Source organism: Ptychodera flava, chromosome 12, assembly GCF_041260155.1.
Source record: "Ptychodera flava strain L36383 chromosome 12, AS_Pfla_20210202, whole genome shotgun sequence".
In the NCBI taxonomy this organism is placed as follows: Eukaryota; Metazoa; Hemichordata; class Enteropneusta; family Ptychoderidae; genus Ptychodera; species Ptychodera flava.
Window position 1 is genome coordinate 14,587,532 of NC_091939.1, and position 20,328 is coordinate 14,607,859.

General features: G+C 43.7%; 56 non-coding genes and 1 pseudogene across 56 annotated transcripts; all 57 read right to left on the bottom strand.

Annotated features, from left to right (window-relative positions):
• Positions 1 to 73: 73 nt before the first annotated feature.
• LOC139146689 (5S ribosomal RNA) lies at positions 74 to 192 on the bottom strand. The gene has a single exon (XR_011555424.1). It is a non-coding gene; the product is annotated as a 5S ribosomal RNA (ribosomal RNA).
• Positions 193 to 433: 241 nt separating this feature from the next.
• On the bottom strand, positions 434 to 552 carry LOC139146690 (5S ribosomal RNA). The gene has a single exon (XR_011555425.1). It is a non-coding gene; the product is annotated as a 5S ribosomal RNA (ribosomal RNA).
• Positions 553 to 794: 242 nt separating this feature from the next.
• Positions 795 to 912, bottom strand: LOC139146801 (5S ribosomal RNA). Its single transcript, XR_011555529.1, has one exon. It is a non-coding gene; the product is annotated as a 5S ribosomal RNA (ribosomal RNA).
• Positions 913 to 1,150: 238 nt separating this feature from the next.
• On the bottom strand, positions 1,151 to 1,269 carry LOC139146691 (5S ribosomal RNA). Its single transcript, XR_011555426.1, has one exon. It is a non-coding gene; the product is annotated as a 5S ribosomal RNA (ribosomal RNA).
• A 240-nt stretch (positions 1,270 to 1,509) lies between these two features.
• LOC139146694 (5S ribosomal RNA) lies at positions 1,510 to 1,628 on the bottom strand. The gene has a single exon (XR_011555428.1). It is a non-coding gene; the product is annotated as a 5S ribosomal RNA (ribosomal RNA).
• Positions 1,629 to 1,869: 241 nt separating this feature from the next.
• On the bottom strand, positions 1,870 to 1,987 carry LOC139146888 (5S ribosomal RNA; annotated as a pseudogene).
• Positions 1,988 to 2,228: 241 nt separating this feature from the next.
• LOC139146695 (5S ribosomal RNA) lies at positions 2,229 to 2,347 on the bottom strand. The gene has a single exon (XR_011555429.1). It is a non-coding gene; the product is annotated as a 5S ribosomal RNA (ribosomal RNA).
• A 241-nt stretch (positions 2,348 to 2,588) lies between these two features.
• LOC139146696 (5S ribosomal RNA) lies at positions 2,589 to 2,707 on the bottom strand. Its single transcript, XR_011555430.1, has one exon. It is a non-coding gene; the product is annotated as a 5S ribosomal RNA (ribosomal RNA).
• Positions 2,708 to 2,947: 240 nt separating this feature from the next.
• Positions 2,948 to 3,066, bottom strand: LOC139146697 (5S ribosomal RNA). Its single transcript, XR_011555431.1, has one exon. It is a non-coding gene; the product is annotated as a 5S ribosomal RNA (ribosomal RNA).
• A 240-nt stretch (positions 3,067 to 3,306) lies between these two features.
• Positions 3,307 to 3,425, bottom strand: LOC139146698 (5S ribosomal RNA). The gene has a single exon (XR_011555432.1). It is a non-coding gene; the product is annotated as a 5S ribosomal RNA (ribosomal RNA).
• Positions 3,426 to 3,665: 240 nt separating this feature from the next.
• On the bottom strand, positions 3,666 to 3,784 carry LOC139146699 (5S ribosomal RNA). The gene has a single exon (XR_011555433.1). It is a non-coding gene; the product is annotated as a 5S ribosomal RNA (ribosomal RNA).
• A 241-nt stretch (positions 3,785 to 4,025) lies between these two features.
• On the bottom strand, positions 4,026 to 4,144 carry LOC139146700 (5S ribosomal RNA). Its single transcript, XR_011555434.1, has one exon. It is a non-coding gene; the product is annotated as a 5S ribosomal RNA (ribosomal RNA).
• A 241-nt stretch (positions 4,145 to 4,385) lies between these two features.
• On the bottom strand, positions 4,386 to 4,504 carry LOC139146701 (5S ribosomal RNA). Its single transcript, XR_011555435.1, has one exon. It is a non-coding gene; the product is annotated as a 5S ribosomal RNA (ribosomal RNA).
• A 240-nt stretch (positions 4,505 to 4,744) lies between these two features.
• LOC139146702 (5S ribosomal RNA) lies at positions 4,745 to 4,863 on the bottom strand. Its single transcript, XR_011555436.1, has one exon. It is a non-coding gene; the product is annotated as a 5S ribosomal RNA (ribosomal RNA).
• Positions 4,864 to 5,104: 241 nt separating this feature from the next.
• On the bottom strand, positions 5,105 to 5,223 carry LOC139146791 (5S ribosomal RNA). Its single transcript, XR_011555520.1, has one exon. It is a non-coding gene; the product is annotated as a 5S ribosomal RNA (ribosomal RNA).
• Positions 5,224 to 5,466: 243 nt separating this feature from the next.
• Positions 5,467 to 5,585, bottom strand: LOC139146703 (5S ribosomal RNA). Its single transcript, XR_011555437.1, has one exon. It is a non-coding gene; the product is annotated as a 5S ribosomal RNA (ribosomal RNA).
• Positions 5,586 to 5,824: 239 nt separating this feature from the next.
• LOC139146706 (5S ribosomal RNA) lies at positions 5,825 to 5,943 on the bottom strand. The gene has a single exon (XR_011555439.1). It is a non-coding gene; the product is annotated as a 5S ribosomal RNA (ribosomal RNA).
• A 239-nt stretch (positions 5,944 to 6,182) lies between these two features.
• Positions 6,183 to 6,301, bottom strand: LOC139146707 (5S ribosomal RNA). The gene has a single exon (XR_011555440.1). It is a non-coding gene; the product is annotated as a 5S ribosomal RNA (ribosomal RNA).
• Positions 6,302 to 6,542: 241 nt separating this feature from the next.
• Positions 6,543 to 6,661, bottom strand: LOC139146708 (5S ribosomal RNA). Its single transcript, XR_011555441.1, has one exon. It is a non-coding gene; the product is annotated as a 5S ribosomal RNA (ribosomal RNA).
• A 241-nt stretch (positions 6,662 to 6,902) lies between these two features.
• LOC139146709 (5S ribosomal RNA) lies at positions 6,903 to 7,021 on the bottom strand. Its single transcript, XR_011555442.1, has one exon. It is a non-coding gene; the product is annotated as a 5S ribosomal RNA (ribosomal RNA).
• A 240-nt stretch (positions 7,022 to 7,261) lies between these two features.
• Positions 7,262 to 7,380, bottom strand: LOC139146710 (5S ribosomal RNA). Its single transcript, XR_011555443.1, has one exon. It is a non-coding gene; the product is annotated as a 5S ribosomal RNA (ribosomal RNA).
• A 241-nt stretch (positions 7,381 to 7,621) lies between these two features.
• LOC139146465 (5S ribosomal RNA) lies at positions 7,622 to 7,740 on the bottom strand. Its single transcript, XR_011555213.1, has one exon. It is a non-coding gene; the product is annotated as a 5S ribosomal RNA (ribosomal RNA).
• A 240-nt stretch (positions 7,741 to 7,980) lies between these two features.
• LOC139146711 (5S ribosomal RNA) lies at positions 7,981 to 8,099 on the bottom strand. The gene has a single exon (XR_011555444.1). It is a non-coding gene; the product is annotated as a 5S ribosomal RNA (ribosomal RNA).
• Positions 8,100 to 8,340: 241 nt separating this feature from the next.
• Positions 8,341 to 8,459, bottom strand: LOC139146712 (5S ribosomal RNA). The gene has a single exon (XR_011555445.1). It is a non-coding gene; the product is annotated as a 5S ribosomal RNA (ribosomal RNA).
• A 242-nt stretch (positions 8,460 to 8,701) lies between these two features.
• LOC139146713 (5S ribosomal RNA) lies at positions 8,702 to 8,820 on the bottom strand. Its single transcript, XR_011555446.1, has one exon. It is a non-coding gene; the product is annotated as a 5S ribosomal RNA (ribosomal RNA).
• Positions 8,821 to 9,060: 240 nt separating this feature from the next.
• Positions 9,061 to 9,179, bottom strand: LOC139146714 (5S ribosomal RNA). Its single transcript, XR_011555447.1, has one exon. It is a non-coding gene; the product is annotated as a 5S ribosomal RNA (ribosomal RNA).
• A 239-nt stretch (positions 9,180 to 9,418) lies between these two features.
• On the bottom strand, positions 9,419 to 9,537 carry LOC139146715 (5S ribosomal RNA). The gene has a single exon (XR_011555448.1). It is a non-coding gene; the product is annotated as a 5S ribosomal RNA (ribosomal RNA).
• A 239-nt stretch (positions 9,538 to 9,776) lies between these two features.
• Positions 9,777 to 9,895, bottom strand: LOC139146717 (5S ribosomal RNA). Its single transcript, XR_011555450.1, has one exon. It is a non-coding gene; the product is annotated as a 5S ribosomal RNA (ribosomal RNA).
• A 241-nt stretch (positions 9,896 to 10,136) lies between these two features.
• LOC139146718 (5S ribosomal RNA) lies at positions 10,137 to 10,255 on the bottom strand. The gene has a single exon (XR_011555451.1). It is a non-coding gene; the product is annotated as a 5S ribosomal RNA (ribosomal RNA).
• Positions 10,256 to 10,496: 241 nt separating this feature from the next.
• Positions 10,497 to 10,615, bottom strand: LOC139146719 (5S ribosomal RNA). The gene has a single exon (XR_011555452.1). It is a non-coding gene; the product is annotated as a 5S ribosomal RNA (ribosomal RNA).
• Positions 10,616 to 10,854: 239 nt separating this feature from the next.
• Positions 10,855 to 10,973, bottom strand: LOC139146721 (5S ribosomal RNA). The gene has a single exon (XR_011555453.1). It is a non-coding gene; the product is annotated as a 5S ribosomal RNA (ribosomal RNA).
• Positions 10,974 to 11,211: 238 nt separating this feature from the next.
• Positions 11,212 to 11,330, bottom strand: LOC139146722 (5S ribosomal RNA). Its single transcript, XR_011555454.1, has one exon. It is a non-coding gene; the product is annotated as a 5S ribosomal RNA (ribosomal RNA).
• Positions 11,331 to 11,571: 241 nt separating this feature from the next.
• On the bottom strand, positions 11,572 to 11,689 carry LOC139146871 (5S ribosomal RNA). The gene has a single exon (XR_011555595.1). It is a non-coding gene; the product is annotated as a 5S ribosomal RNA (ribosomal RNA).
• A 239-nt stretch (positions 11,690 to 11,928) lies between these two features.
• Positions 11,929 to 12,047, bottom strand: LOC139146723 (5S ribosomal RNA). The gene has a single exon (XR_011555455.1). It is a non-coding gene; the product is annotated as a 5S ribosomal RNA (ribosomal RNA).
• Positions 12,048 to 12,288: 241 nt separating this feature from the next.
• LOC139146724 (5S ribosomal RNA) lies at positions 12,289 to 12,407 on the bottom strand. The gene has a single exon (XR_011555456.1). It is a non-coding gene; the product is annotated as a 5S ribosomal RNA (ribosomal RNA).
• A 241-nt stretch (positions 12,408 to 12,648) lies between these two features.
• On the bottom strand, positions 12,649 to 12,767 carry LOC139146725 (5S ribosomal RNA). The gene has a single exon (XR_011555457.1). It is a non-coding gene; the product is annotated as a 5S ribosomal RNA (ribosomal RNA).
• Positions 12,768 to 13,008: 241 nt separating this feature from the next.
• Positions 13,009 to 13,126, bottom strand: LOC139146829 (5S ribosomal RNA). Its single transcript, XR_011555556.1, has one exon. It is a non-coding gene; the product is annotated as a 5S ribosomal RNA (ribosomal RNA).
• A 240-nt stretch (positions 13,127 to 13,366) lies between these two features.
• On the bottom strand, positions 13,367 to 13,484 carry LOC139146862 (5S ribosomal RNA). The gene has a single exon (XR_011555587.1). It is a non-coding gene; the product is annotated as a 5S ribosomal RNA (ribosomal RNA).
• Positions 13,485 to 13,724: 240 nt separating this feature from the next.
• Positions 13,725 to 13,843, bottom strand: LOC139146726 (5S ribosomal RNA). The gene has a single exon (XR_011555458.1). It is a non-coding gene; the product is annotated as a 5S ribosomal RNA (ribosomal RNA).
• A 240-nt stretch (positions 13,844 to 14,083) lies between these two features.
• LOC139146727 (5S ribosomal RNA) lies at positions 14,084 to 14,202 on the bottom strand. Its single transcript, XR_011555459.1, has one exon. It is a non-coding gene; the product is annotated as a 5S ribosomal RNA (ribosomal RNA).
• Positions 14,203 to 14,443: 241 nt separating this feature from the next.
• Positions 14,444 to 14,561, bottom strand: LOC139146850 (5S ribosomal RNA). The gene has a single exon (XR_011555575.1). It is a non-coding gene; the product is annotated as a 5S ribosomal RNA (ribosomal RNA).
• Positions 14,562 to 14,799: 238 nt separating this feature from the next.
• Positions 14,800 to 14,918, bottom strand: LOC139146729 (5S ribosomal RNA). Its single transcript, XR_011555461.1, has one exon. It is a non-coding gene; the product is annotated as a 5S ribosomal RNA (ribosomal RNA).
• A 241-nt stretch (positions 14,919 to 15,159) lies between these two features.
• Positions 15,160 to 15,278, bottom strand: LOC139146730 (5S ribosomal RNA). Its single transcript, XR_011555462.1, has one exon. It is a non-coding gene; the product is annotated as a 5S ribosomal RNA (ribosomal RNA).
• Positions 15,279 to 15,518: 240 nt separating this feature from the next.
• LOC139146731 (5S ribosomal RNA) lies at positions 15,519 to 15,637 on the bottom strand. The gene has a single exon (XR_011555463.1). It is a non-coding gene; the product is annotated as a 5S ribosomal RNA (ribosomal RNA).
• Positions 15,638 to 15,877: 240 nt separating this feature from the next.
• Positions 15,878 to 15,996, bottom strand: LOC139146475 (5S ribosomal RNA). The gene has a single exon (XR_011555223.1). It is a non-coding gene; the product is annotated as a 5S ribosomal RNA (ribosomal RNA).
• A 240-nt stretch (positions 15,997 to 16,236) lies between these two features.
• On the bottom strand, positions 16,237 to 16,355 carry LOC139146732 (5S ribosomal RNA). Its single transcript, XR_011555464.1, has one exon. It is a non-coding gene; the product is annotated as a 5S ribosomal RNA (ribosomal RNA).
• A 238-nt stretch (positions 16,356 to 16,593) lies between these two features.
• On the bottom strand, positions 16,594 to 16,712 carry LOC139146733 (5S ribosomal RNA). Its single transcript, XR_011555465.1, has one exon. It is a non-coding gene; the product is annotated as a 5S ribosomal RNA (ribosomal RNA).
• A 239-nt stretch (positions 16,713 to 16,951) lies between these two features.
• On the bottom strand, positions 16,952 to 17,070 carry LOC139146734 (5S ribosomal RNA). The gene has a single exon (XR_011555466.1). It is a non-coding gene; the product is annotated as a 5S ribosomal RNA (ribosomal RNA).
• Positions 17,071 to 17,310: 240 nt separating this feature from the next.
• Positions 17,311 to 17,429, bottom strand: LOC139146735 (5S ribosomal RNA). The gene has a single exon (XR_011555467.1). It is a non-coding gene; the product is annotated as a 5S ribosomal RNA (ribosomal RNA).
• A 239-nt stretch (positions 17,430 to 17,668) lies between these two features.
• Positions 17,669 to 17,787, bottom strand: LOC139146737 (5S ribosomal RNA). The gene has a single exon (XR_011555468.1). It is a non-coding gene; the product is annotated as a 5S ribosomal RNA (ribosomal RNA).
• A 241-nt stretch (positions 17,788 to 18,028) lies between these two features.
• On the bottom strand, positions 18,029 to 18,147 carry LOC139146738 (5S ribosomal RNA). Its single transcript, XR_011555469.1, has one exon. It is a non-coding gene; the product is annotated as a 5S ribosomal RNA (ribosomal RNA).
• Positions 18,148 to 18,386: 239 nt separating this feature from the next.
• Positions 18,387 to 18,504, bottom strand: LOC139146802 (5S ribosomal RNA). The gene has a single exon (XR_011555530.1). It is a non-coding gene; the product is annotated as a 5S ribosomal RNA (ribosomal RNA).
• A 240-nt stretch (positions 18,505 to 18,744) lies between these two features.
• Positions 18,745 to 18,863, bottom strand: LOC139146739 (5S ribosomal RNA). The gene has a single exon (XR_011555470.1). It is a non-coding gene; the product is annotated as a 5S ribosomal RNA (ribosomal RNA).
• A 239-nt stretch (positions 18,864 to 19,102) lies between these two features.
• On the bottom strand, positions 19,103 to 19,221 carry LOC139146741 (5S ribosomal RNA). The gene has a single exon (XR_011555472.1). It is a non-coding gene; the product is annotated as a 5S ribosomal RNA (ribosomal RNA).
• Positions 19,222 to 19,462: 241 nt separating this feature from the next.
• Positions 19,463 to 19,581, bottom strand: LOC139146742 (5S ribosomal RNA). The gene has a single exon (XR_011555473.1). It is a non-coding gene; the product is annotated as a 5S ribosomal RNA (ribosomal RNA).
• Positions 19,582 to 19,820: 239 nt separating this feature from the next.
• On the bottom strand, positions 19,821 to 19,939 carry LOC139146792 (5S ribosomal RNA). Its single transcript, XR_011555521.1, has one exon. It is a non-coding gene; the product is annotated as a 5S ribosomal RNA (ribosomal RNA).
• Positions 19,940 to 20,180: 241 nt separating this feature from the next.
• LOC139146743 (5S ribosomal RNA) lies at positions 20,181 to 20,299 on the bottom strand. The gene has a single exon (XR_011555474.1). It is a non-coding gene; the product is annotated as a 5S ribosomal RNA (ribosomal RNA).
• Positions 20,300 to 20,328: the final 29 nt, after the last annotated feature.

Consider the following 20,328-nt stretch of genomic DNA (forward strand, 5'->3'; position numbering starts at 1 on the left):
ATAAAATATTTTTGTCACAACAAACAGGGCAACTTTAAAACTAATATTGGGTAGCAAAAAAATAAAAGGAGGAAGCCTACAACACGTGGTATTCCCAGGCGGTCACCCATCCAAGTACTAACCACGCCCGACGTAGCTTGGCTTCGGTGATCAGACGAGAACCGGCACATTCTACGTGGTATGGTCGTAGGCGATAAACTTTCTCTTTTTGGACCAATTTGAGCTTTGATTTCTGCATACTGCCCTCTAGCATCCTCCATTGAAGAATAATTTTAGCATGCTGGTGAAAGCGCAGAGAAAAGCAATGGGCCTATCATTTGTAATTATGCAACGCTGGCCAAAGTTGTGGCGGAGTCAAAATAAAATATTTTTGTCACAACAAACAGGGCAACTTTAAAACTGATATTGGGTAGCAAAAAAATAAAAAGGAGGAAGCCTACAACACGTGGTATTCCCAGGCGGTCACCCATCCAAGTACTAACCACGCCCGACGTAGCTTGGCTTCGGTGATCAGACGAGAACCGGCACATTCTACGTGGTATGGTCGTAGGCGATAAACTTTCTCTTTTTGGACCAATTTGAGCTTTGATTTCTGCATACTGCCCTCTAGCATCCTCCATTGAAGAATAATTTTAGCATGCTGGTGAAAGCGCAGAGAAAAGCAATGGGCCTATCATTTGTAATTATGCAACGCTGGCCAAAGTTGTGGCGGAGTCAAAATAAAATAGTTTTGTCACAACAAACACGGCAACTTTAAAAACTAATATTGGGTAGCAAAAAAATAAAAAGGAGCAAGCCTACAACACGTGTATTCCCAGGCGGTCACCCATCCAAGTACTAACCACGCCCGACGTAGCTTGGCTTCGGTGATCAGACGAGAACCGGCACATTCTACGTGGTATGGTCGTAGGCGATAAACTTTCTCTTTTGGACCAATTTGAGCTTTGATTTCTGCATACTGCCCTCTAGCATCCTCCATTGAAGAATAATTTTAGCATGCTGGTGAAAGCGCAGAGAAAAGCAATGGGCCTATCATTTGTAATTATGCAACGCTGGCCAAAGTTGTGGCGGAGTCAAAATAAAATATTTTTGTCACAACAAACACGGCAACTTTAAAACTGATATTGGGTAGCAAAAAAATAAAAGGAGAAGCCTACAACACGTGGTATTCCCAGGCGGTCACCCATCCAAGTACTAACCACGCCCGACGTAGCTTGGCTTCGGTGATCAGACGAGAACCGGCACATTCTACGTGGTATGGTCGTAGGCGATAAACTTTCTCTTTTTGGACCAATTTGAGCTTTGATTTCTGCATACTGCCCTCTAGCATCCTCCATTGAAGATAATTTTAGCATGCTGGTGAAAGCGCAGAGAAAAGCAATGGGCCTATCATTTGTAATTATGCAACGCTGGCCAAAGTTGTGGCGGAGTCAAAATAAAATATTTTTGTCACAACAAACAGGGCAACTTTAAAACTGATATTGGGTAGCAAAAAAATAAAAAGGAGGAAGCCTACAACACGTGGTATTCCCAGGCGGTCACCCATCCAAGTACTAACCACGCCCGACGTAGCTTGGCTTCGGTGATCAGACGAGAACCGGCACATTCTACGTGGTATGGTCGTAGGCGATAAACTTTCTCTTTTTGGACCAATTTGAGCTTTGATTTCTGCATACTGCCCTCTAGCATCCTCCATTGAAGAATAATTTTAGCATGCTGGTGAAAGCGCAGAGAAAAGCAATGGGCCTATCATTTGTAATTATGCAACGCTGGCCAAAGTTGTGGCGGAGTCAAAATAAAATAGTTTTGTCACAACAAACACGGCAACTTTAAAACTAATATTGGGTAGCAAAAAAATAAAAAGGAGCAAGCCTACAACACGTGGTATTCCAGGCGGTCACCCATCCAAGTACTAACCACGCCCGACGTAGCTTGGCTTCGGTGATCAGACGAGAACCGGCACATTCTACGTGGTATGGTCGTAGCGATAAACTTTCTCTTTTTGGACCAATTTGAGCTTTGATTTCTGCATACTGCCCTCTGGCATCCTCCATTGAAGAATAATTTTAGCATGCTGGTGAAAGCGCAGAGGAAAGCAATGGGCCTATCATTTGTAATTATGCAACGCTGGCCAAAGTTGTGGCGGAGTCAAAATAAAATAGTTTTGTCACAACAAACACGGGCAACTTTAAAACTGATATTGGGTAGCAAAAAAATAAAAAGGAGGAAGCCTACAACACGTGGTATTCCCAGGCGGTCACCCATCCAAGTACTAACCACGCCCGACGTAGCTTGGCTTCGGTGATCAGACGAGAACCGGCACATTCTACGTGGTATGGTCGTAGGCGATAAACTTTCTCTTTTTGGACCAATTTGAGCTTTGATTTCTGCATACTGCCCTCTGGCATCCTCCATTGAAGAATAATTTTAGCATGCTGGTGAAAGCGCAGAGAAAAGCAATGGGCCTATCATTTGTAATTATGCAACGCTGGCCAAAGTTGTGGCGGAGTCAAAATAAAATAGTTTTGTCACAACAAACACGGCAACTTTAAAACTAATATTGGGTAGCAAAAAAATAAAAAGGAGCAAGCCTACAACACGTGGTATTCCCAGGCGGTCACCCATCCAAGTACTAACCACGCCCGACGTAGCTTGGCTTCGGTGATCAGACGAGAACCGGCACATTCTACGTGGTATGGTCGTAGGCGATAAACTTTCTCTTTTGGACCAATTTGAGCTTTGATTTCTGCATACTGCCCTCTAGCATCCTCCATTGAAGAATAATTTTAGCATGCTGGTGAAAGCGCAGAGAAAAGCAATGGGCCTATCATTTGTAATTATGCAACGCTGGCCAAAGTTGTGGCGGAGTCAAAATAAAATATTTTTGTCACAACAAACACGGCAACTTTAAAACTAATATTGGGTAGCAAAAAAATAAAAAGGAGCAAGCCTACAACACGTGGTATTCCCAGGCGGTCACCCATCCAAGTACTAACCACGCCCGACGTAGCTTGGCTTCGGTGATCAGACGAGAACCGGCACATTCTACGTGGTATGGTCGTAGGCGATAAACTTTCTCTTTTTGGACCAATTTGAGCTTTGATTTCTGCATACTGCCCTCTAGCATCCTCCATTGAAGAATAATTTTAGCATGCTGGTGAAAGCGCAGAGAAAAGCAATGGGCCTATCATTTGTAATTATGCAACGCTGGCCAAAGTTGTGGCGGAGTCAAAATAAAATAGTTTTGTCACAACAAACAGGGCAACTTTAAAACTAATATTGGGTAGCAAAAAAATAAAAAGGAGAAGCCTACAACACGTGGTATTCCCAGGCGGTCACCCATCCAAGTACTAACCACGCCCGACGTAGCTTGGCTTCGGTGATCAGACGAGAACCGGCACATTCTACGTGGTATGGTCGTAGGCGATAAACTTTCTCTTTTTGGACCAATTTGAGCTTTGATTTCTGCATACTGCCCTCTGGCATCCTCCATTGAAGAATAATTTTAGCATGCTGGTGAAAGCGCAGAGAAAAGCAATGGGCCTATCATTTGTAATTATGCAACGCTGCCAAAGTTGTGGCGGAGTCAAAATAAAATAGTTTTGTCACAACAAACACGGCAACTTTAAAACTAATATTGGGTAGCAAAAAAATAAAAAGGAGCAAGCCTACAACACGTGGTATTCCCAGGCGGTCACCCATCCAAGTACTAACCACGCCCGACGTAGCTTGGCTTCGGTGATCAGACGAGAACCGGCACATTCTACGTGGTATGGTCGTAGGCGATAAACTTTCTCTTTTTGGACCAATTTGAGCTTTGATTTCTGCATACTGCCCTCTGGCATCCTCCATTGAAGAATAATTTTAGCATGCTGGTGAAAGCGCAGAGAAAAGCAATGGGCCTATCATTTGTAATTATGCAACGCTGGCCAAAGTTGTGGCGGAGTCAAAATAAAATATTTTTGTCACAACAAACAGGGCAACTTTAAAACTTAATATTGGGTAGCAAAAAAATAAAAAGGAGAAGCCTACAACACGTGGTATTCCCAGGCGGTCACCCATCCAAGTACTAACCACGCCCGACGTAGCTTGGCTTCGGTGATCAGACGAGAACCGGCACATTCTACGTGGTATGGTCGTAGGCGATAAACTTTCTCTTTTTGGACCAATTTGAGCTTTGATTTCTGCATACTGCCCTCTAGCATCCTCCATTGAAGAATAATTTTAGCATGCTGGTGAAAGCGCAGAGAAAAGCAATGGGCCTATCATTTGTAATTATGCAACGCTGGCCAAAGTTGTGGCGGAGTCAAAATAAAATAGTTTTGTCACAACAAACACGGCAACTTTAAAACTAATATTGGGTAGCAAAAAAATAAAAAGGAGCAAGCCTACAACACGTGGTATTCCCAGGCGGTCACCCATCCAAGTACTAACCACGCCCGACGTAGCTTGGCTTCGGTGATCAGACGAGAACCGGCACATTCTACGTGGTATGGTCGTAGGCGATAAACTTTCTCTTTTGGACCAATTTGAGCTTTGATTTCTGCATACTGCCCTCTAGCATCCTCCATTGAAGAATAATTTTAGCATGCTGGTGAAAGCGCAGAGAAAAGCAATGGGCCTATCATTTGTAATTATGCAACGCTGGCCAAAGTTGTGGCGGAGTCAAAATAAATATTTTTGTCACAACAAACCACGGCAACTTTAAAACTAATATTGGGTAGCAAAAAAAATAAAAGGAGCAAGCCTACAACACGTGGTATTCCCAGGCGGTCACCCATCCAAGTACTAACCACGCCCGACGTAGCTTGGCTTCGGTGATCAGACGAGAACCGGCACATTCTACGTGGTATGGTCGTAGGCGATAAACTTTCTCTTTTTGGACCAATTTGAGCTTTGATTTCTGCATACTGCCCTCTGGCATCCTCCATTGAAGAATAATTTTAGCATGCTGGTGAAAGCGCAGAGAAAAGCAATGGGCCTATCATTTGTAATTATGCAACGCTGGCCAAAGTTGTGGCGGAGTCAAAATAAAATAGTTTTGTCACAACAAACACGGCAACTTTAAAACTGATATTGGGTAGCAAAAAAATAAAAAGGAGCAAGCCTACAACACGTGGTATTCCCAGGCGGTCACCCATCCAAGTACTAACCACGCCCGACGTAGCTTGGCTTCGGTGATCAGACGAGGACCGGCACATTCTACGTGGTATGGTCGTAGGCGATAAACTTTCTCTTTTTGGACCAATTTGAGCTTTGATTTCTGCATACTGCCCTCTAGCATCCTCCATTGAAGAATAATTTTAGCATGCTGGTGAAAGCGCAGAGAAAAGCAATGGGCCTATCATTTGTAATTATGCAACGCTGGCCAAAGTTGTGGCGGAGTCAAAATAAAATAGTTTTGTCACAACAAACACAGGCAACTTTAAAACTAATATTGGGTAGCAAAAAAAATAAAAAGGAGCAAGCCTACAACACGTGGTATTCCCAGGCGGTCACCCATCCAAGTACTAACCACGCCCGACGTAGCTTGGCTTCGGTGATCAGACGAGAACCGGCACATTCTACGTGGTATGGTCGTAGGCGATAAACTTTCTTTTTGGACCAATTTGAGCTTTGATTTCTGCATACTGCCCTCTAGCATCCTCCATTGAAGAATAATTTTAGCATGCTGGTGAAAGCGCAGAGAAAAGCAATGGGCCTATCATTTGTAATTATGCAACGCTGGCCAAAGTTGTGGCGGAGTCAAAATAAAATATTTTTGTCACAACAAACAGGGCAACTTTAAAACTGATATTGGGTAGCAAAAAAAATAAAAGGAGGAAGCCTACAACACGTGGTATTCCCAGGCGGTCACCCATCCAAGTACTAACCACGCCCGACGTAGCTTGGCTTCGGTGATCAGACGAGAACCGGCACATTCTACGTGGTATGGTCGTAGGCGATAAACTTTCTCTTTTTGGACCAATTGAGCTTTGATTTCTGCATACTGCCCTCTGCATCCTCCATTGAAGAATAATTTTAGCATGCTGGTGAAAGCGCAGAGAAAAGCAATGGGTCTATCATTTGTAATTATGCAACGCTGGCCAAAGTTGTGGCGGAGTCAAAATAAAATAGTTTTGTCACAACAAACACGGCAACTTTAAAACTAATATTGGGTAGCAAAAAAATAAAAAGGAGCAAGCCTACAACACGTGGTATTCCCAGGCGGTCACCCATCCAAGTACTAACCACGCCCGACGTAGCTTGGCTTCGGTGATCAGACGAGAACCGGCACATTCTACGTGGTATGGTCGTAGGCGATAAACTTTCTCTTTTGGACCAATTTGAGCTTTGATTTCTGCATACTGCCCTCTAGCATCCTCCATTGAAGAATAATTTTAGCATGCTGGTGAAAGCGCAGAGAAAAGCAATGGGCCTATCATTTGTAATTATGCAACGCTGGCCAAAGTTGTGGCGGAGTCAAAATAAAATATTTTTGTCACAACAAACAGGGCAACTTTAAAACTGATATTGGGTAGCAAAAAAAATAAAAAGGAGGAAGCCTACAACACGTGGTATTCCCAGGCGGTCACCCATCCAAGTACTAACCACGCCCGACGTAGCTTGGCTTCGGTGATCAGACGAGAACCGGCACATTCTACGTGGTATGGTCGTAGGCGATAAACTTTCTCTTTTTGGACCAATTTGAGCTTTGATTTCTGCATACTGCCCTCTGGCATCCTCCATTGAAGAATAATTTTAGCATGCTGGTGAAAGCGCAGAGAAAAGCAATGGGCCTATCATTTGTAATTATGCAACGCTGGCCAAAGTTGTGGCGGAGTCAAAATAAAATAGTTTTGTCACAACAAACACGGCAACTTTAAAACTAATATTGGGTAGCAAAAAAATAAAAAGGAGGAAGCCTACAACACGTGGTATTCCCAGGCGGTCACCCATCCAAGTACTAACCACGCCCGACGTAGCTTGGCTTCGGTGATCAGACGAGAACCGGCACATTCTACGTGGTATGGTCGTAGGCGATAAACTTTCTCTTTTTGGACCAATTTGAGCTTTGATTTCTGCATACTGCCCTCTGGCATCCTCCATTGAAGAATAATTTTAGCATGCTGGTGAAAGCGCAGAGAAAAGCAATGGGCCTATCATTTGTAATTATGCAACGCTGGCCAAAGTTGTGGCGGAGTCAAAATAAATATTTTTGTAACAACAAACACGGCAACTTTAAAACTAATATTGGGTAGCAAAAAAATAAAAAGGAGCAAGCCTACAACACGTGGTATTCCCAGGCGGTCACCCATCCAAGTACTAACCACGCCCGACGTAGCTTGGCTTCGGTGATCAGACGAGAACCGGCACATTCTACGTGGTATGGTCGTAGGCGATAAACTTTCTCTTTTTGGACCAATTTGAGCTTTGATTTCTGCATACTGCCCTCTGGCATCCTCCATTGAAGAATAATTTTAGCATGCTGGTGAAAGCGCAGAGAAAAGCAATGGGCCTATCATTTGTAATTATGCAACGCTGGCCAAAGTTGTGGCGGAGTCAAAATAAAATAGTTTTGTCACAACAAACACGGCAACTTTAAAACTAATATTGGGTAGCAAAAAAATAAAAAGGAGCAAGCCTACAACACGTGGTATTCCCAGGCGGTCACCCATCCAAGTACTAACCACGCCCAACGTAGCTTGGCTTCGGTGATCAGACGAGAACCGGCACATTCTACGTGGTATGGTCGTAGGCGATAAACTTTCTCTTTTTGGACCAATTTGAGCTTTGATTTCTGCATACTGCCCTCTGGCATCCTCCATTGAAGATAATTTTAGCATGCTGGTGAAAGCGCAGAGAAAAGCAATGGGCCTATCATTTGTAATTATGCAACGCTGGCCAAAGTTGTGGCGGAGTCAAAATAAAATAGTTTTGTCACAACAAACACGGCAACTTTAAAACTAATATTGGGTAGCAAAAAAATAAAAAGGAGCAAGCCTACAACACGTGGTATTCCCAGGCGGTCACCCATCCAAGTACTAACCACGCCCGACGTAGCTTGGCTTCGGTGATCAGACGAGAACCGGCACATTCTACGTGGTATGGTCGTAGGCGATAAACTTTCTCTTTTTGGACCAATTTGAGCTTTGATTTCTGCATACTGCCCTCTAGCATCCTCCATTGAAGAATAATTTTAGCATGCTGGTGAAAGCGCAGAGAAAAGCAATGGGCCTATCATTTGTAATTATGCAACGCTGGCCAAAGTTGTGGCGGAGTCAAAATAAAATATTTTGTCACAACAAACACGGCAACTTTAAAACTAATATTGGGTAGCAAAAAAAATAAAAAGGAGCAAGCCTACAACACGTGGTATTCCCAGGCGGTCACCCATCCAAGTACTAACCACGCCCGACGTAGCTTGGCTTCGGTGATCAGACGAGAACCGGCACATTCTACGTGGTATGGTCGTAGGCGATAAACTTTCTCTTTTTGGACCAATTTGAGCTTTGATTTCTGCATACTGCCCTCTAGCATCCTCCATTGAAGAATAATTTTAGCATGCTGGTGAAAGCGCAGAGAAAAGCAATGGGCCTATCATTTGTAATTATGCAACGCTGGCCAAAGTTGTGGCGGAGTCAAAATAAAATAGTTTTGTCACAACAAACACGGCAACTTTAAAACTGATATTGGGTAGCAAAAAAAATAAAAAGGAGGAAGCCTACAACACGTGGTATTCCCAGGCGGTCACCCATCCAAGTACTAACCACGCCCGACGTAGCTTGGCTTCGGTGATCAGACGAGAACCGGCACATTCTACGTGGTATGGTCGTAGGCGATAAACTTTCTCTTTTTGGACCAATTTGAGCTTTGATTTCTGCATACTGCCCTCTAGCATCCTCCATTGAAGAATAATTTTAGCATGCTGGTGAAAGCGCAGAGAAAAGCAATGGGCCTATCATTTGTAATTATGCAACGCTGGCAAAGTTGTGGCGGAGTCAAAATAAAATAGTTTTGTCACAACAAACACGGCAACTTTAAAACTAATATTGGGTAGCAAAAAAATAAAAAGGAGCAAGCCTACAACACGTGGTATTCCCAGGCGGTCACCCATCCAAGTACTAACCACGCCCGACGTAGCTTGGCTTCGGTGATCAGACGAGAACCGGCACATTCTACGTGGTATGGTCGTAGGCGATAAACTTTCTCTTTTGGACCAATTTGAGCTTTGATTTCTGCATACTGCCCTCTAGCATCCTCCATTGAAGAATAATTTTAGCATGCTGGTGAAAGCGCAGAGAAAAGCAATGGGCCTATCATTTGTAATTATGCAACGCTGGCCAAAGTTGTGGCGGAGTCAAAATAAAATAGTTTTGTCACAACAAACACGGCAACTTTAAAACTAATATGGGGTAGCAAAAAATAAAAAGGAGCAAGCCTACAACACGTGGTATTCCCAGGCGGTCACCCATCCAAGTACTAACCACGCCCGACGTAGCTTGGCTTCGGTGATCAGACGAGAACCGGCACATTCTACGTGGTATGGTCGTAGGCGATAAACTTTCTCTTTTTGGACCAATTTGAGCTTTGATTTCTGCATACTGCCTCTGGCATCCTCCATTGAAGAATAATTTTAGCATGCTGGTGAAAGCGCAGAGAAAAGCAATGGGCCTATCATTTGTAATTATGCAACGCTGGCCAAAGTTGTGGCGGAGTCAAAATAAAATAGTTTTGTCACAACAAACACGGCAACTTTAAAACTAATATTGGGTAGCAAAAAAATAAAAGGAGCAAGCCTACAACACGTGGTATTCCCAGGCGGTCACCCATCCAAGTACTAACCACGCCCGACGTAGCTTGGCTTCGGTGATCAGACGAGAACCGGCACATTCTACGTGGTATGGTCGTAGGCGATAAACTTTCTCTTTTTGGACCAATTTGAGCTTTGATTTCTGCATACTGCCCTCTAGCATCCTCCATTGAAGAATAATTTTAGCATGCTGGTGAAAGCGCAGAGAAAAGCAATGGGCCTATCATTTGTAATTATGCAACGCTGGCCAAAGTTGTGGCGGAGTCAAAATAAAATAGTTTTGTCACAACAAACACGGCAACTTTAAAACTAATATTGGGTAGCTAAAAAAAAAAAAGGAGGAAGCCTACAACACGTGGTATTCCCAGGCGGTCACCCATCCAAGTACTAACCACGCCCGACGTAGCTTGGCTTCGGTGATCAGACGAGAACCGGCACATTCTACGTGGTATGGTCGTAGGCGATAAACTTTCTCTTTTTGGACCAATTTGAGCTTTGATTTCTGCATACTGCCCTCTGGCATCCTCCATTGAAGAATAATTTTAGCATGCTGGTGAAAGCGCAGAGAAAAGCAATGGGCCTATCATTTGTAATTATGCAACGCTGGCCAAAGTTGTGGCGGAGTCAAAATAAAATAGTTTTGTCACAACAAACACGGCAACTTTAAAACTAATATTGGGTAGCAAAAAAAATAAAAGGAGGAAGCCTACAACACGTGGTATTCCCAGGCGGTCACCCATCCAAGTACTAACCACGCCCGACGTAGCTTGGCTTCGGTGATCAGACGAGAACCGGCACATTCTACGTGGTATGGTCGTAGGCGATAAACTTTCTCTTTTTGGACCAATTTGAGCTTTGATTTCTGCATACTGCCCTCTAGCATCCTCCATTGAAGAATAATTTTAGCATGCTGGTGAAAGCGCAGAGAAAAGCAATGGGCCTATCATTTGTAATTATGCAACGCTGGCCAAAGTTGTGGCGGAGTCAAAATAAAATATTTTGTCACAACAAACACGGCAACTTTAAAACTAATATTGGGTAGCAAAAAATAAAAAGGAGCAAGCCTACAACACGTGGTATTCCCAGGCGGTCACCCATCCAAGTACTAACCACGCCCGACGTAGCTTGGCTTCGGTGATCAGACGAGAACCGGCACATTCTACGTGGTATGGTCGTAGGCGATAAACTTTCTCTTTTTGGACCAATTTGAGCTTGATTTCTGCATACTGCCCTCTGGCATCCTCCATTGAAGAATAATTTTAGCATGCTGGTGAAAGCGCAGAGAAAAGCAATGGGCCTATCATTTGTAATTATGCAACGCTGGCCAAAGTTGTGGCGGAGTCAAAATAAAATAGTTTTGTCACAACAAACACGGCAACTTTAAAACTAATATTGGGTAGCAAAAAATAAAAGGAGGAAGCCTACAACACGTGGTATTCCCAGGCGGTCACCCATCCAAGTACTAACCACGCCCGACGTAGCTTGGCTTCGGTGATCAGACGAGAACCGGCACATTCTACGTGGTATGGTCGTAGGCGATAAACTTTCTCTTTTTGGACCAATTTGAGCTTTGATTTCTGCATACTGCCCTCTGGCATCCTCCATTGAAGAATAATTTTAGCATGCTGGTGAAAGCGCAGAGAAAAGCAATGGGCCTATCATTTGTAATTATGCAACGCTGGCCAAAGTTGTGGCGGAGTCAAAATAAAATAGTTTTGTCACAACAAACACGGCAACTTTAAAACTAATATTGGGTAGCAAAAAAATAAAAAGGAGCAAGCCTACAACACGTGGTATTCCCAGGCGGTCACCCATCCAAGTACTAACCACGCCCGACGTAGCTTGGCTTCGTGATCAGACGAGAACCGGCACATTCTACGTGGTATGGTCGTAGGCGATAAACTTTCTCTTTTTGGACCAATTTGAGCTTTGATTTCTGCATACTGCCCTCTGGCATCCTCCATTGAAGAATAATTTTAGCATGCTGGTGAAAGCGCAGAGAAAAGCAATGGGCCTATCATTTGTAATTATGCAACGCTGGCCAAAGTTGTGGCGGAGTCAAAATAAAATAGTTTTGTCACAACAAACACGGCAACTTTAAAACTAATATTGGGTAGCAAAAAATAAAAGGAGCAAGCCTACAACACGTGGTATTCCCAGGCGGTCACCCATCCAAGTACTAACCACGCCCGACGTAGCTTGGCTTCGGTGATCAGACGAGAACCGGCACATTCTACGTGGTATGGTCGTAGGCGATAAACTTTCTCTTTTTGGACCAATTTGAGCTTTGATTTCTGCATACTGCCCTCTAGCATCCTCCATTGAAGAATAATTTTAGCATGCTGGTGAAAGCGCAGAGAAAAGCAATGGGCCTATCATTTGTAATTATGCAACGCTGGCCAAAGTTGTGGCGGAGTCAAAATAAAATAGTTTTGTCACAACAAACACGGCAACTTTAAAACTAATATTGGGTAGCAAAAAAATAAAAAGGAGGAAGCCTACAACACGTGGTATTCCCAGGCGGTCACCCATCCAAGTACTAACCACGCCCGACGTAGCTTGGCTTCGGTGATCAGACGAGAACCGGCACATTCTACGTGGTATGGTCGTAGGCGATAAACTTTCTCTTTTTGGACCAATTTGAGCTTTGATTTCTGCATACTGCCCTCTGGCATCCTCCATTGAAGAATAATTTTAGCATGCTGGTGAAAGCGCAGAGAAAAGCAATGGGCCTATCATTTGTAATTATGCAACGCTGGCCAAAGTTGTGGCGGAGTCAAAAAAAAATAGTTTTGTCACAACAAACACGGCAACTTTAAAACTAATATTGGGTAGCAAAAAAATAAAAAGGAGCAAGCCTACAACACGTGGTATTCCCAGGCGGTCACCCATCCAAGTACTAACCACGCCCGACGTAGCTTGGCTTCGGTGATCAGACGAGAACCGGCACATTCTACGTGGTATGGTCGTAGGCGATAAACTTTCTCTTTTTGGACCAATTTGAGCTTTGATTTCTGCATACTGCCCTCTGGCATCCTCCATTGAAGAATAATTTTAGCATGCTGGTGAAAGCGCAGAGAAAAGCAATGGGCCTATCATTTGTAATTATGCAACGCTGGCCAAAGTTGTGGCGGAGTCAAAATAAAATATTTTTGTCACAACAAACACGGCAACTTTAAAACTGATATTGGGTAGCAAAAAAATAAAAAGGAGCAAGCCTACAACACGTGGTATTCCCAGGCGGTCACCCATCCAAGTACTAACACGCCCGACGTAGCTTGGCTTCGGTGATCAGACGAGAACCGGCACATTCTACGTGGTATGGTCGTAGGCGATAAACTTTCTCTTTTTGGACCAATTTGAGCTTTGATTTCTGCATACTGCCCTCTGGCATCCTCCATTGAAGAATAATTTTAGCATGCTGGTGAAAGCGCAGAGAAAAGCAATGGGCCTATCATTTGTAATTATGCAACGCTGGCCAAAGTTGTGGCGGAGTCAAAATAAAATAGTTTTGTCACAACAAACACGGCAACTTTAAAACTGATATTGGGTAGCAAAAAAATAAAAAGGAGAAGCCTACAACACGTGGTATTCCCAGGCGGTCACCCATCCAAGTACTAACCACGCCCGACGTAGCTTGGCTTCGGTGATCAGACGAGAACCGGCACATTTACGTGGTATGGTCGTAGGCGATAAACTTTCTCTTTTTGGACCAATTTGAGCTTTGATTTCTGCATACTGCCCTCTGGCATCCTCCATTGAAGAATAATTTTAGCATGCTGGTGAAAGCGCAGAGAAAAGCAATGGGCCTATCATTTGTAATTATGCAACGCTGGCCAAAGTTGTGGCGGAGTCAAAATAAAATATTTTGTCACAACAAACACGGCAACTTTAAAACTAATATTGGGTAGCAAAAAAATAAAAAGGAGCAAGCCTACAACACGTGGTATTCCCAGGCGGTCACCCATCCAAGTACTAACCACGCCCGACGTAGCTTGGCTTCGGTGATCAGACGAGAACCGGCACATTCTACGTGGTATGGTCGTAGGCGATAAACTTTCTCTTTTTGGACCAATTTGAGCTTTGATTTCTGCATACTGCCCTCTGGCATCCTCCATTGAAGAATAATTTTAGCATGCTGGTGAAAGCGCAGAGAAAAGCAATGGGCCTATCATTTGTAATTATGCAACGCTGGCCAAAGTTGTGGCGGAGTCAAAATAAAATATTTTTGTCACAACAAACAGGCAACTTTAAAACTGATATTGGGTAGCAAAAAAATAAAAAGGAGGAAGCCTACAACACGTGGTATTCCCAGGCGGTCACCCATCCAAGTACTAACCACGCCCGACGTAGCTTGGCTTCGGTGATCAGACGAGAACCGGCACATTCTACGTGGTATGGTCGTAGGCGATAAACTTTCTCTTTTTGGACCAATTTGAGCTTTGATTTCTGCATACTGCCCTCTAGCATCCTCCATTGAAGAATAATTTTAGCATGCTGGTGAAAGCGCAGAGAAAAGCAATGGGCCTATCATTTGTAATTATGCAACGCTGGCCAAAGTTGTGGCGGAGTCAAAATAAAATAGTTTTGTCACAACAAACACGGCAACTTTAAAACTAATATTGGGTAGCAAAAAAATAAAAAGGAGCAAGCCTACAACACGTGGTATTCCAGGCGGTCACCCATCCAAGTACTAACCACGCCCGACGTAGCTTGGCTTCGGTGATCAGACGAGAACCGGCACATTCTACGTGGTATGGTCGTAGGCGATAAACTTTCTCTTTTTGGACCAATTTGAGCTTTGATTTCTGCATACTGCCCTCTGGCATCCTCCATTGAAGAATAATTTTAGCATGCTGGTGAAAGCGCAGAGAAAAGCAATGGGCCTATCATTTGTAATATGCAACGCTGGCCAAAGTTGTGGCGGAGTCAAAATAAAATATTTTTGTCACAACAAACACGGCAACTTTAAAACTATATTGGGTAGCAAAAAAATAAAAGGAGGAAGCCTACAACACGTGGTATTCCCAGGCGGTCACCCATCCAAGTACTAACCACGCCCGACGTAGCTTGGCTTCGGTGATCAGACGAGAACCGGCACATTCTACGTGGTATGGTCGTAGGCGATAAACTTTCTCTTTTTGGACCAATTTGAGCTTTGATTTCTGCATACTGCCCTCTGGCATCCTCCATTGAAGAATAATTTTAGCATGCTGGTGAAAGCGCAGAGAAAAGCAATGGGCCTATCATTTGTAATTATGCAACGCTGGCCAAAGTTGTGGCGGAGTCAAAATAAAATAGTTTTGTCACAACAAACACGGCAACTTTAAAACTAATATTGGGTAGCAAAAAAATAAAAAGGAGCAAGCCTACAACACGTGGTATTCCCAGGCGGTCACCCATCCAAGTACTAACCACGCCCGACGTAGCTTGGCTTCGGTGATCAGACGAGAACCGGCACATTCTACGTGGTATGGTCGTAGGCGATAAACTTTCTCTTTTTGGACCAATTTGAGCTTTGATTTCTGCATACTGCCCTCTGGCATCCTCCATTGAAGAATAATTTTAGCATGCTGGTGAAAGCGCAGAGAAAAGCAATGGGCCTATCATTTGTAATTATGCAACGCTGGCCAAAGTTGTGGCGGAGTCAAAATAAAATAGTTTGTCACAACAAACACGGCAACTTTAAAACTAATATTGGGTAGCAAAAAAATAAAAAGGAGCAAGCCTACAACACGTGGTATTCCCAGGCGGTCACCCATCCAAGTACTAACCACGCCCGACGTAGCTTGGCTTCGGTGATCAGACGAGAACCGGCACATTCTACGTGGTATGGTCGTAGGCGATAAACTTTCTCTTTTTGGACCAATTTGAGCTTTGATTTCTGCATACTGCCCTCTAGCATCCTCCATTGAAGAATAATTTTAGCATGCTGGTGAAAGCGCAGAGAAAAGCAATGGGCCTATCATTTGTAATTATGCAACGCTGGCCAAAGTTGTGGCGGAGTCAAAATAAAATAGTTTGTCACAACAAACACGGCAACTTTAAAACTAATATTGGGTAGCAAAAAAATAAAAAGGAGCAAGCCTACAACACGTGGTATTCCCAGGCGGTCACCCATCCAAGTACTAACCCCGCCCGACGTAGCTTGGCTTCGGTGATCAGACGAGAACCGGCACATTCTACGTGGTATGGTCGTAGGCGATAAACTTTCTCTTTTTGGACCAATTTGAGCTTTGATTTCTGCATACTGCCCTCTGGCATCCTCCATTGAAGAATAATTTTAGCATGCTGGTGAAAGCGCAGAGAAAAGCAATGGGCCTATCATTTGTAATTATGCAACGCTGGCCAAAGTTGTGGCGGAGTCAAAATAAAATATTTTGTCACAACAAACACGGCAACTTTAAAACTAATATTGGGTAGCAAAAAAATAAAAAGGAGCAAGCCTACAACACGTGGTATTCCCAGGCGGTCACCCATCCAAGTACTAACCACGCCCGACGTAGCTTGGCTTCGGTGATCAGACGAGAACCGGCACATTCTACGTGGTATGGTCGTAGGCGATAAACTTTCTCTTTTTGGACCAATTTGAGCTTTGTTTCTGCATACTGCCCTCTAGGCATCCTCCATTGAAGAATAATTTTAGCATGCTGGTGAAAGCGCAGAGAAAAGCAATGGGCCTATCATTTGTAATTATGCAACGCTGGCCAAAGTTGTGGCGGAGTCAAAATAAAATAGTTTTGTCACAACAAACAGGCAACTTTAAAACTAATATTGGGTAGCAAAAAATAAAAGGAGGAAGCCTACAACACGTGGTATTCCCAGGCGGTCACCCATCCAAGTACTAACCACGCCCGACGTAGCTTGGCTTCGGTGATCAGACGAGAACCGGCACATTCTACGTGGTATGGTCGTAGGCGATAAACTTTCTCTTTTTGGACCAATTTGAGCTTTGATTTCTGCATACTGCCCTCTAGCATCCTCCATTGAAGAATAATTTTAGCATGCTGGTGAAAGCGCAGAGAAAAGCAATGGGCCTATCATTTGTAATTATGCAACGCTGGCCAAAGTTGTGGCGGAGTCAAATAAAATAGTTTGTCACAACAAACACGGCAACTTTAAAACTAATATTGGGTAGCAAAAAAATAAAAAGGAGCAAGCCTACAACACGTGGTATTCCCAGGCGGTCACCCATCCAAGTACTAACCACGCCCGACGTAGCTTGGCTTCGGTGATCAGACGAGAACCGGCACATTCTACGTGGTATGGTCGTAGGCGATAAACTTTCTCTTTTTGGACCAATTTGAGCTTTGATTTCTGCATACTGCCCTCTAGCATCCTCCATTGAAGAATAATTTTAGCATGCTGGTGAAAGCGCAGAGAAAAGCAATGGGCCTATCATTTGTAATTATGCAACGCTGGCCAAAGTTGTGGCGGAGTCAAAATAAAATATTTTGTCACAACAAACACGGCAACTTTAAAACTAATATTGGGTAGCAAAAAAATAAAAAGGAGCAAGCCTACAACACGTGGTATTCCCAGGCGGTCACCCATCCAAGTACTAACCACGCCCGACGTAGCTTGGCTTCGGTGATCAGACGAGAACCGGCACATTCTACGTGGTATGGTCGTAGGCGATAAACTTTCTCTTTTTGGACCAATTTGAGCTTTGATTTCTGCATACTGCCCTCTAGCATCCTCCATTGAAGAATAATTTTAGCATGCTGGTGAAAGCGCAGAGAAAAGCAATGGGCCTATCATTTGTAATTATGCAACGCTGGCCAAAGTTGTGGCGGAGTCAAAATAAAATATTTTTGTCACAACAAACAGGCAACTTTAAAACTGATATTGGGTAGCAAAAAATAAAAAGGAGGAAGCCTACAACACGTGGTATTCCCAGGCGGTCACCCATCCAAGTACTAACCACGCCCGACGTAGCTTGGCTTCGGTGATCAGACGAGAACCGGCACATTCTACGTGGTATGGTCGTAGGCGATAAACTTTCTCTTTTTGGACCAATTTGAGCTTTGATTTCTGCATACTGCCCTCTAGCATCCTCCATTGAAGAATAATTTTAGCATGCTGGTGAAAGCGCAGAGAAAAGCAATGGGCCTATCATTTGTAATTATGCAACGCTGGCCAAAGTTGTGGCGGAGTCAAAATAAAATAGTTTTGTCACAACAAACACGGCAACTTTAAAACTAATATTGGGTAGCAAAAAAATAAAAAGGAGCAAGCCTACAACACGTGGTATTCCCAGGCGGTCACCCATCCAAGTACTAACCACGCCCGACGTAGCTTGGCTTCGGTGATCAGACGAGAACCGGCACATTCTACGTGGTATGGTCGTAGGCGATAAACTTTCTCTTTTGGACCAATTTGAGCTTTGATTTCTGCATACTGCCCTCTAGCATCCTCCATTGAAGAATAATTTTAGCATGCTGGTGAAAGCGCAGAGAAAAGCAATGGGCCTATCATTTGTAATTATGCAACGCTGGCCAAAGTTGTGGCGGAGTCAAAATAAAATATTTTGTCACAACAAACACGGCAACTTTAAAACTGATATTGGGTAGCAAAAAAATAAAAAGGAGCAAGCCTACAACACGTGGTATTCCCAGGCGGTCACCCATCCAAGTACTACCACGCCCGACGTAGCTTGGCTTCGGTGATCAGACGAGAACCGGCACATTCTACGTGGTATGGTCGTAGGCGATAAACTTTCTCTTTTGGACCAATTTGAGCTTTGATTTCTGCATACTGCCCTCTAGCATCCTCCATTGAAGAATAATTTTAGCATGCTGGTGAAAGCGCAGAGAAAAGCAATGGGCCTATCATTTGTAATTATGCAACGCTGGCCAAAGTTGTGGCGGAGTCAAAATAAAATAGTTTTGTCACAACAAACACGGCAACTTTAAAACTGATATTGGGTAGCAAAAAAATAAAAAGGAGCAAGCCTACAACACGTGGTATTCCCAGGCGGTCACCCATCCAAGTACTAACCACGCCCGACGTAGCTTGGCTTCGGTGATCAGACGAGAACCGGCACATTCTACGTGGTATGGTCGTAGGCGATAAACTTTCTCTTTTTGGACCAATTTGAGCTTTGATTTCTGCATACTGCCCTCTAGCATCCTCCATTGAAGAATAATTTTAGCATGCTGGTGAAAGCGCAGAGAAAAGCAATGGGCCTATCATTTGTAATTATGCAACGCTGGCCAAAGTTGTGGCGGAGTCAAAATAAAATAGTTTGTCACAACAAACACGGCAACTTTAAAACTGATATTGGGTAGCAAAAAAATAAAAAGGAGCAGCCTACAACACGTGGTATTCCCAGGCGGTCACCCATCCAAGTACTAACCACGCCCGACGTAGCTTGGCTTCGGTGATCAGACGAGAACCGGCACATTCTACGTGGTATGGTCGTAGGCGATAAACTTTCTCTTTTTGGACCAATTTGAGCTTTGATTTCTGCATACTGCCCTCTAGCATCCTCCATTGAAGAATAATTTTAGCATGCTGGTGAAAGCGCAGAGAAAAGCAATGGGCCTATCATTTGTAATTATGCAACGCTGGCCAAAGTTGTGGCGGAGTCAAAATAAAATAGTTTTGTCACAACAAACACGGCAACTTTAAAACTAATATTGGGTAGCAAAAAAATAAAAAGGAGCAAGCCTACAACACGTGGTATTCCCAGGCGGTCACCCATCCAAGTACTAACCACGCCCGACGTAGCTTGGCTTCGGTGATCAGACGAGAACCGGCACATTCTACGTGGTATGGTCGTAGGCGATAAACTTTCTCTTTTGGACCAATTTGAGCTTTGATTTCTGCATACTGCCCTCTAGCATCCTCCATTGAAGAATAATTTTAGCATGCTGGTGAAAGCGCAGAGAAAAGCAATGGGCCTATCATTTGTAATTATGCAACGCTGGCCAAAGTTGTGGCGGAGTCAAATAAAATAGTTTTGTCACAACAAACACGGCAACTTTAAAACTAATATTGGGTAGCAAAAAAATAAAAAGGAGCAAGCCTACAACACGTGGTATTCCCAGGCGGTCACCTATCCAAGTACTAACCACGCCCGACGTAGCTTGGCTTCGGTGATCAGACGAGAACCGGCACATTCTACGTGGTATGGTCGTAGGCGATAAACTTTCTCTTTTTGGACCAATTTGAGCTTTGATTTCTGCATACTGCCCTCTAGCATCCTCCATTGAAGAATAATTTTAGCATGCTGGTGAAAGCGCAGAGAAAAGCAATGGGCCTATCATTTGTAATTATGCAACGCTGGCCAAAGTTGTGGCGGAGTCAAAATAAAATAGTTTTGTCACAACAAACAGGGCAACTTTAAAACTGATATTGGGTAGCAAAAAAATAAAAAGGAGGAAGCCTACAACACGTGGTATTCCCAGGCGGTCACCCATCCAAGTACTAACCACGCCCGACGTAGCTTGGCTTCGGTGATCAGACGAGAACCGGCACATTCTACGTGGTATGGTCGTAGGCGATAAACTTTCTCTTTTTGGACCAATTTG